Genomic DNA, 6000 nt, shown 5'->3' with positions numbered 1-6000 from the left:
ATCTATAGCTGAATTTCAAGATTGCCCATTTTATTTCTTATGCTGCATGCATTGAAATTTAACACTTTCAGTCCAGTATTTGTTGCTTTCTGTTCTAACTGCACCACGCCTTGATTTGTTTCTGTTTTCCCATTCCTCAGCCCTATCACTCTGGTTCCCATCCCGCTACCAAATTAGATTAAACCCTCCCTAACAGCTCTATTAAACCTGCCTGCTAGGATATTGGACCACTTTGGGTTCAGGTGTAACCCATCCTTTTTGTAAAGGTCATACCTCCCTGAGAAGAGGCCCCAATGATCCATGAACCTGAAACCCTACCCCTACATCAGTATCTCAGCCATGCATTAATATGTCTGATAACGCTATTCTTGAGCTTGTTAGCATGTGGCACAGGCAGCAATCCTGAGATTACTGTCCTAAAGGACTTGCTTTACAGCTTCCTACCCAACTCCCTGAATCCTCTCTTCAGGACCTCCTTCCACTTGTTTTCCAATCAAGTGCACCTTCTTTGGAAATGTTGATTGGGTATTTCCTCTCATCTGCTTCATGTGTACTCTGCTTTAAAGTAACCAGAAATTTCTATGTACTTGCATCAATTTGTAATTCTACTTAAAGTATTGATATAGAGGTGATTATTCCAGTTCTTCTAGTTTAAGGTGATGACAGCTTACTCGGGAATCACCAATTTGATGAGATCGAGAACGGCTTCGGGCTGGGTGTGTTGCTGCACTTGGATCTGGGTTCTTGAGCATGGCACTACCCAGTGCTTGGATAATTTAAAGGTCAGCCCAGATAGACTGGAAGCCTAAATCCAGTTGATTTTCCTTGCTCTCCCACGAATGTTTATTCCTTTCTCTGTGCCACTGAGGCTGTGACCTGATCCGGTTGCTGTGTGTTTCTGCCCTGCTGTTGTGATGAACTGAGAACAAATGCTTGGGCCTACGCTGGCTGCTCTGGGGGTGGATCTGAGTCTCAGTCTGGTTTGGGATGCTGTTGCCTTGCTTTTGGTGTTTTCATAATCTGTGTGTGTGTTTTGTTCTCCCTTTCTTTCTCTGTGCAGTTGTTTATGGTCTTTTTTAAAATTGGGTGATTCAGGTTTCTTGCTTTGTGGCTGGCTGTAAGCAGATAAATTTTAAGGTTTATTGTTTACACATTCTTTGATAATAAATGTGCTTTGAACCTCTTTATCTTTGAGTATTGTGCAGCTTTTTCAGTCACCTCTCACTCATTGTGTAAGAAAAACTATTTTAATATATCTCCCTCCTTTACCTTAAATAATGTTCTTAAGTATTTGAAATTTCCACCTTGGGGAAAAGAATCTAACTCGCAATTTATGGCCTTCATAATTTTATGTCCATACCCTCTGACAATCAGAGAAGATAATCCAAGTTCATCCAACCTCTTCCTAAAGCTATACAATTTAATCCAGGCAACATCCTCGTGAACCTCTTCTGCACTCACTACAGAGTATTGATATACTTCCTATAGAATGCTGACTAGAACGACACACAATTCTCCAAATGTGACTTAACTAAATTTGTTGCAGCTGTAAATGCAACATTTACTCAATATCTCAATCAATGAAGACAAGCATGCCCTGTATTTCGTTTACTATCCTATCTATTTGCGTTGCCCTATCAGTAAACTATAGATTTGCACACATAATATCCCTCTGTATATCAGTGCTCCCAATGTTGTGCCATTTACTCTATAGTTTCCACTTCAAAGGTATCAAAGATAATTTTAATGTCAGAAAAATGTATACAATATACATCCTGAAATTCTTTTTCTTCACAAACATTCATGAAAACAGAGGAGTGCCACAAAGAAAGAATGACAATTAAATGTTAGAACCCCAAAGTCCCCCCTCCAGCTCCCCCCTCCCATGCATAAGCAGCATCAAAGCAACGATCCCCCCCTCCTACACCAGCAAGAAAAGCATCGGCACCCCCCACTGAGCACTCAAGTGTGCAGCAAAGCATCAATGAAGACACAGACTTGCAGTACCCCAAAGACTACTCATTCACCCAATAATTTGATATACCCCAGGCTCTCTCTCTCCCTAATAAGGGAAAAAGAAGTGTCTCTGCTTCACAGCGAGAGAAGAGACATAACAAACAAATCACTGAATTACGATGTTAGAAGTCTGTTGCATCGTTTTTTCTGAGCTCTGTGCCTAAGGAGCTCAGGTCTCTGAGCACACAGCCAGCAGCCCGCTTGCTGCTTTCGATCTTCCATCTCTCACAACACACCAGTTTCCTGTGGAGGCACCGCCTCCATAGCCACGAAATCCAGGCACCCTGAAGGCTCACTAGTCTTCTAGGCCGCATCCTTGGCATATTGAATAGTGGCCAGTCATGAGACCCTGAGAGCAGGTCCCATTCCCACAAAGAACCAAAGTCAGTATGTAACTCCAGGTCAGGGTCTTGAAAAGAACCCTGAAAGGGAAAAATAGAGATATTAAGATAGAAATAAAGCTGTTTCCAATTTTGCAAGCAAAGGAGTAGCCGTTAGGTGCCATCGTCCTCCTAAACACCACCATTTATAGATTTGATCTCCCAGAATGTAGCATCTCACACTTAATTGGATTGAACTCCACCCCGCATTTCTCTGCCCACTTTTCCGACTGATTTATATCCTGCTGTATCATTTGACAACCTTCCTCATCATCCTCAATTTGGCAGCAACATACTTAGCTAGTTGTTCCACTACTTTAAATCAGTAACTTGTCACAACTACTAACCAGTTCTGGAAGGGGCTATTATTTGTACACTCATTGCCAAAAAAGGGACAACAATATGGATGCAGTGTTCGTTTGTCAGCTGGAGTCTTCTTGTCACTACCTTTTCCATCAACGTTCTGCCCTGAACGCTCCACCACTTACCATGCAATAAGAGAGTCATGGTGAGAATTAAGCAAACAATTCTTTCCACACTTCATGTGAAAAATTCTTGCATTTTCAGCATTCATTCTCTGGGGTTTCATTTTGCGATTGAGCCTTTACTCAGAATTCCAAAATGCTCACAAGAATTTTATATGCATTCAAGGAATAGATTATAAGCACTTCACATGAAGTTAATACTCAATATGATTTGAGTAGTCAGGTTTGAAGGGAGGATGGGTTTGGCCATTCTCTCACTCTCCAGCATTTTGCTAGTCTTGCTTTCCTGAATCTCTACAGTAAAAATTAAGAAACTTGTTGGGGATGATTCATTTTATCAAATATCTATTCTTTTCTTTTCCAGTCTGTTTTTTTCTTACTGATGAGGACATAACAGTTGGTAGCAGGAGTAGACCATGTGGCCCTTTGAGCCTTCTCTGCAATTCTCCAAAATCTTGCATTATCTTCTACCTCATTGCCAGTTCCTGGCCTATCCCCATATCATTTGATTTCATCAAAAGCAAGAACTCTATCATTCTCTGTTTTTAATGAAGAATGGTTGTGCCTTCATGGTCATCTGGGATAGAGAATTTCAAAAACTGCCTGCTCCCTTAGTAAAGGGATTTTTCCTCACCTCAATTTAAATGGTCTTTTGCTTATTTGGAGATGGCAATCAAGTAAGACAAGGGTTAAAAACAAGGTGATACCTGCATCTACATTGCCGAACAGTGTAAAGTAACGTAAGTTACAATGAAATCAGCATAAATTCTTCCATCTCTGAAGAATGTAGATTAAGTGTGTCATATAATAAACCTACTATCCCAAATATCAGTGTAGTGAACTTACCCTACAATTCACTTGACAATCCTTTTTCAGGTGAGGAGACAATGCCTATACATAATACTCCTGTTGTGATCTTACCAGTGCTTTAATATAACTACTGTAAGACACCTTTTCTCCAATGTTTGAAACCTCCCATTATAAACGCCAACAAACCATTGGACTTCCCAAATTACTTGCAGCGCCTGCATGTTAGCTTTCAGTGATTTGTGAATATGTACCTTTAGCTCCCTCGCAACTTCAGCTTTTCCCAATTTTCACCATTTAAAATATCATCTAAATTGACCGCAAAATTATCTGCATTATATTTAATCTATTATATGTTCAGCTATTTCCTTATCTAGTCTGCTTTGCTTTTGCCCTCACTGTGCTTACATACACAGCTACGCAGCGAGCTAAACAACATCTCAAAAATCACCTGAGATGCAAGCTTTCTTCAGGGTTTTGAATATGATCTCCTTACTTGTGAAACTTCAGAAAGTAAAGTAAAATACATATTAACTTCAATGCAGAATCATTGTCTGCCTGAATATACTAATGCTGTCAATTACCATCATAACTGGTGCTAAACAAAATAATAGATACACAACACTCCATTGCAATGCAGAGTAAACTCGTGGCACAAAGCTAAACTTAAACATAGTGTTTCCTTCAAAATATATTCATTAAATGTTCAAAAAGTTAACAAAAGCTTAAGATTCACATATATTGTTGTTTCAAGGGCAAATAAGAATAGAGATTAATGTCTTCCCACTATACATTTGAAATAGAATAAAAACAAGCCTGTGCAAGAAATGATATGAAAAACAGGACGAGATATTCATATAAATTGAACTGCATCACCAGAGGCCAGAATCAGAAGATCAGATTATTATTTAAATGGTGAAAGATTGCAGCTTGCTACTGTGCAGAAGAACTTGGGAGTGCTTGTGCATGAATCACAAAAGGCTGGTTTGCAGTTGCAACAGGCTATCGAGAAGCCAGATGGAATGCTGGCCTTCATTGCTCGAGGGATTGAATTTAAGAGCAGGGAGGATATGCTGCAACTGTACAGGGTACTGGTGAGGCTGCATCTGAAGTATTGTGCGCATTTCGGATCTCCTTACTTGAGGAAGGATATAATGGCTTTGGAAGCAGTACAAATGAGGTTCACCAGGTTGATTCTGGAGATGAGGGGATTAGACTGAGGGGCGATTGAGTTACCTTGGACTTTACTTGCTGGAATTCAGAAGGGTGAGAAGAGATCTTATAGAAACATCTAAAATTAAGAATGGGATAGATAAGATAGAGTCAGGAAAGTTTCCACTGGTAGGTGAGGTTAGAACTAGGGGACATAGCCTCAAGATTCAGTGGAGTAGACTTAGGACAGTGATGAGGAGGAACTGCTTTTCCCAGAGAGTGGTGAATCTGTAGAATTCTCTGCCCAATGAAGCAGTAGAGGCTACCTCGGTAAATATACTTAAGATAAGGTTGGATAGAGTTTTGCATAGTAAGGGAAAGGGCAGAGATGAGTCCATGGTCAGATCAGACATGATCTTATCAAATGGTGGAGTAGGATCAATGGGCCAGATGGCCTACTCCTGCTCCCATTTCTTATGTTCTTGTGTTCTTAGAATTATCTTTACTGTCACTTTACTTCTTTCTCTCCACTCATAATTGCACTTCTGCAACTTCTCAGTCTGCCATTGTATTGTCTCCAGTTCTGTGCTTTTGTGGATCAAATGTCTAGGTTTGACTTCCCCAAAAGCATTCAACAAATCTACATTTGGCAATGTTTAATTTTACCTCCAGTAAATCACAAATACACCATTAAAAGAGTGACCCTTGGATTTCTATGTGTAACAGTAACATTGCAATTATCTTTTGTGTCAAACAGTTACACTGGAACAGCATTGAGTATGTTTGATTTTATATATTGTCTATGTCATAAGGCAATATTAGACCCACATAAAGCAAACACAATAGTGCTAAATAAAACAAAAACAATGAAAAAATGCTAGAACCAGATAGCAGGTCAGAGAAGTTTTGTGGAAAGAGAAACAGCTAAACTTTTGGGTTCCATGTCAGAACTGAGATAGAGATATGATGTATATATTTTCACTAGGAGAGAAGATGGAAGAAGGATGGGTGGAACAGAAGGAATTCTTCAGATAAGATGAGACCAAATGAGTTAATACAGCAATTAGTGTCACGGTTATAAGTATTGCACATGTAATGTGTTGCTGAAAGTGTGTGGGACAGGCCCAGCAGACTAGACTATACCAATAGAATAAGAACAT

At 39.7% G+C, this 6000-nt stretch overlaps 1 protein-coding gene across 6 annotated transcripts in view; it reads right to left on the bottom strand.

Annotated features, from left to right (window-relative positions):
* Nucleotides 1-1932: 1932 nt before the first annotated feature.
* Nucleotides 1933-6000, bottom strand: part of LOC132398212 (uncharacterized) — an 89126-nt gene continuing 85058 nt past the window's right edge. For all 6 annotated transcript variants that reach the window (XR_009513586.1, XR_009513582.1, XR_009513585.1 and 3 more), the window contains one exon: nt 1933-2438. The gene's annotated coding sequence lies outside the window, so the exon portion shown is untranslated. The remainder of the gene's footprint in view (nt 2439-6000) is intronic.

Source organism: Hypanus sabinus, chromosome 8 (assembly GCF_030144855.1).
Source record: "Hypanus sabinus isolate sHypSab1 chromosome 8, sHypSab1.hap1, whole genome shotgun sequence".
In the NCBI taxonomy this organism is placed as follows: Eukaryota; Metazoa; Chordata; class Chondrichthyes; order Myliobatiformes; family Dasyatidae; genus Hypanus; species Hypanus sabinus.
This window is presented reverse-complemented; position numbering and strand designations above follow the sequence as displayed.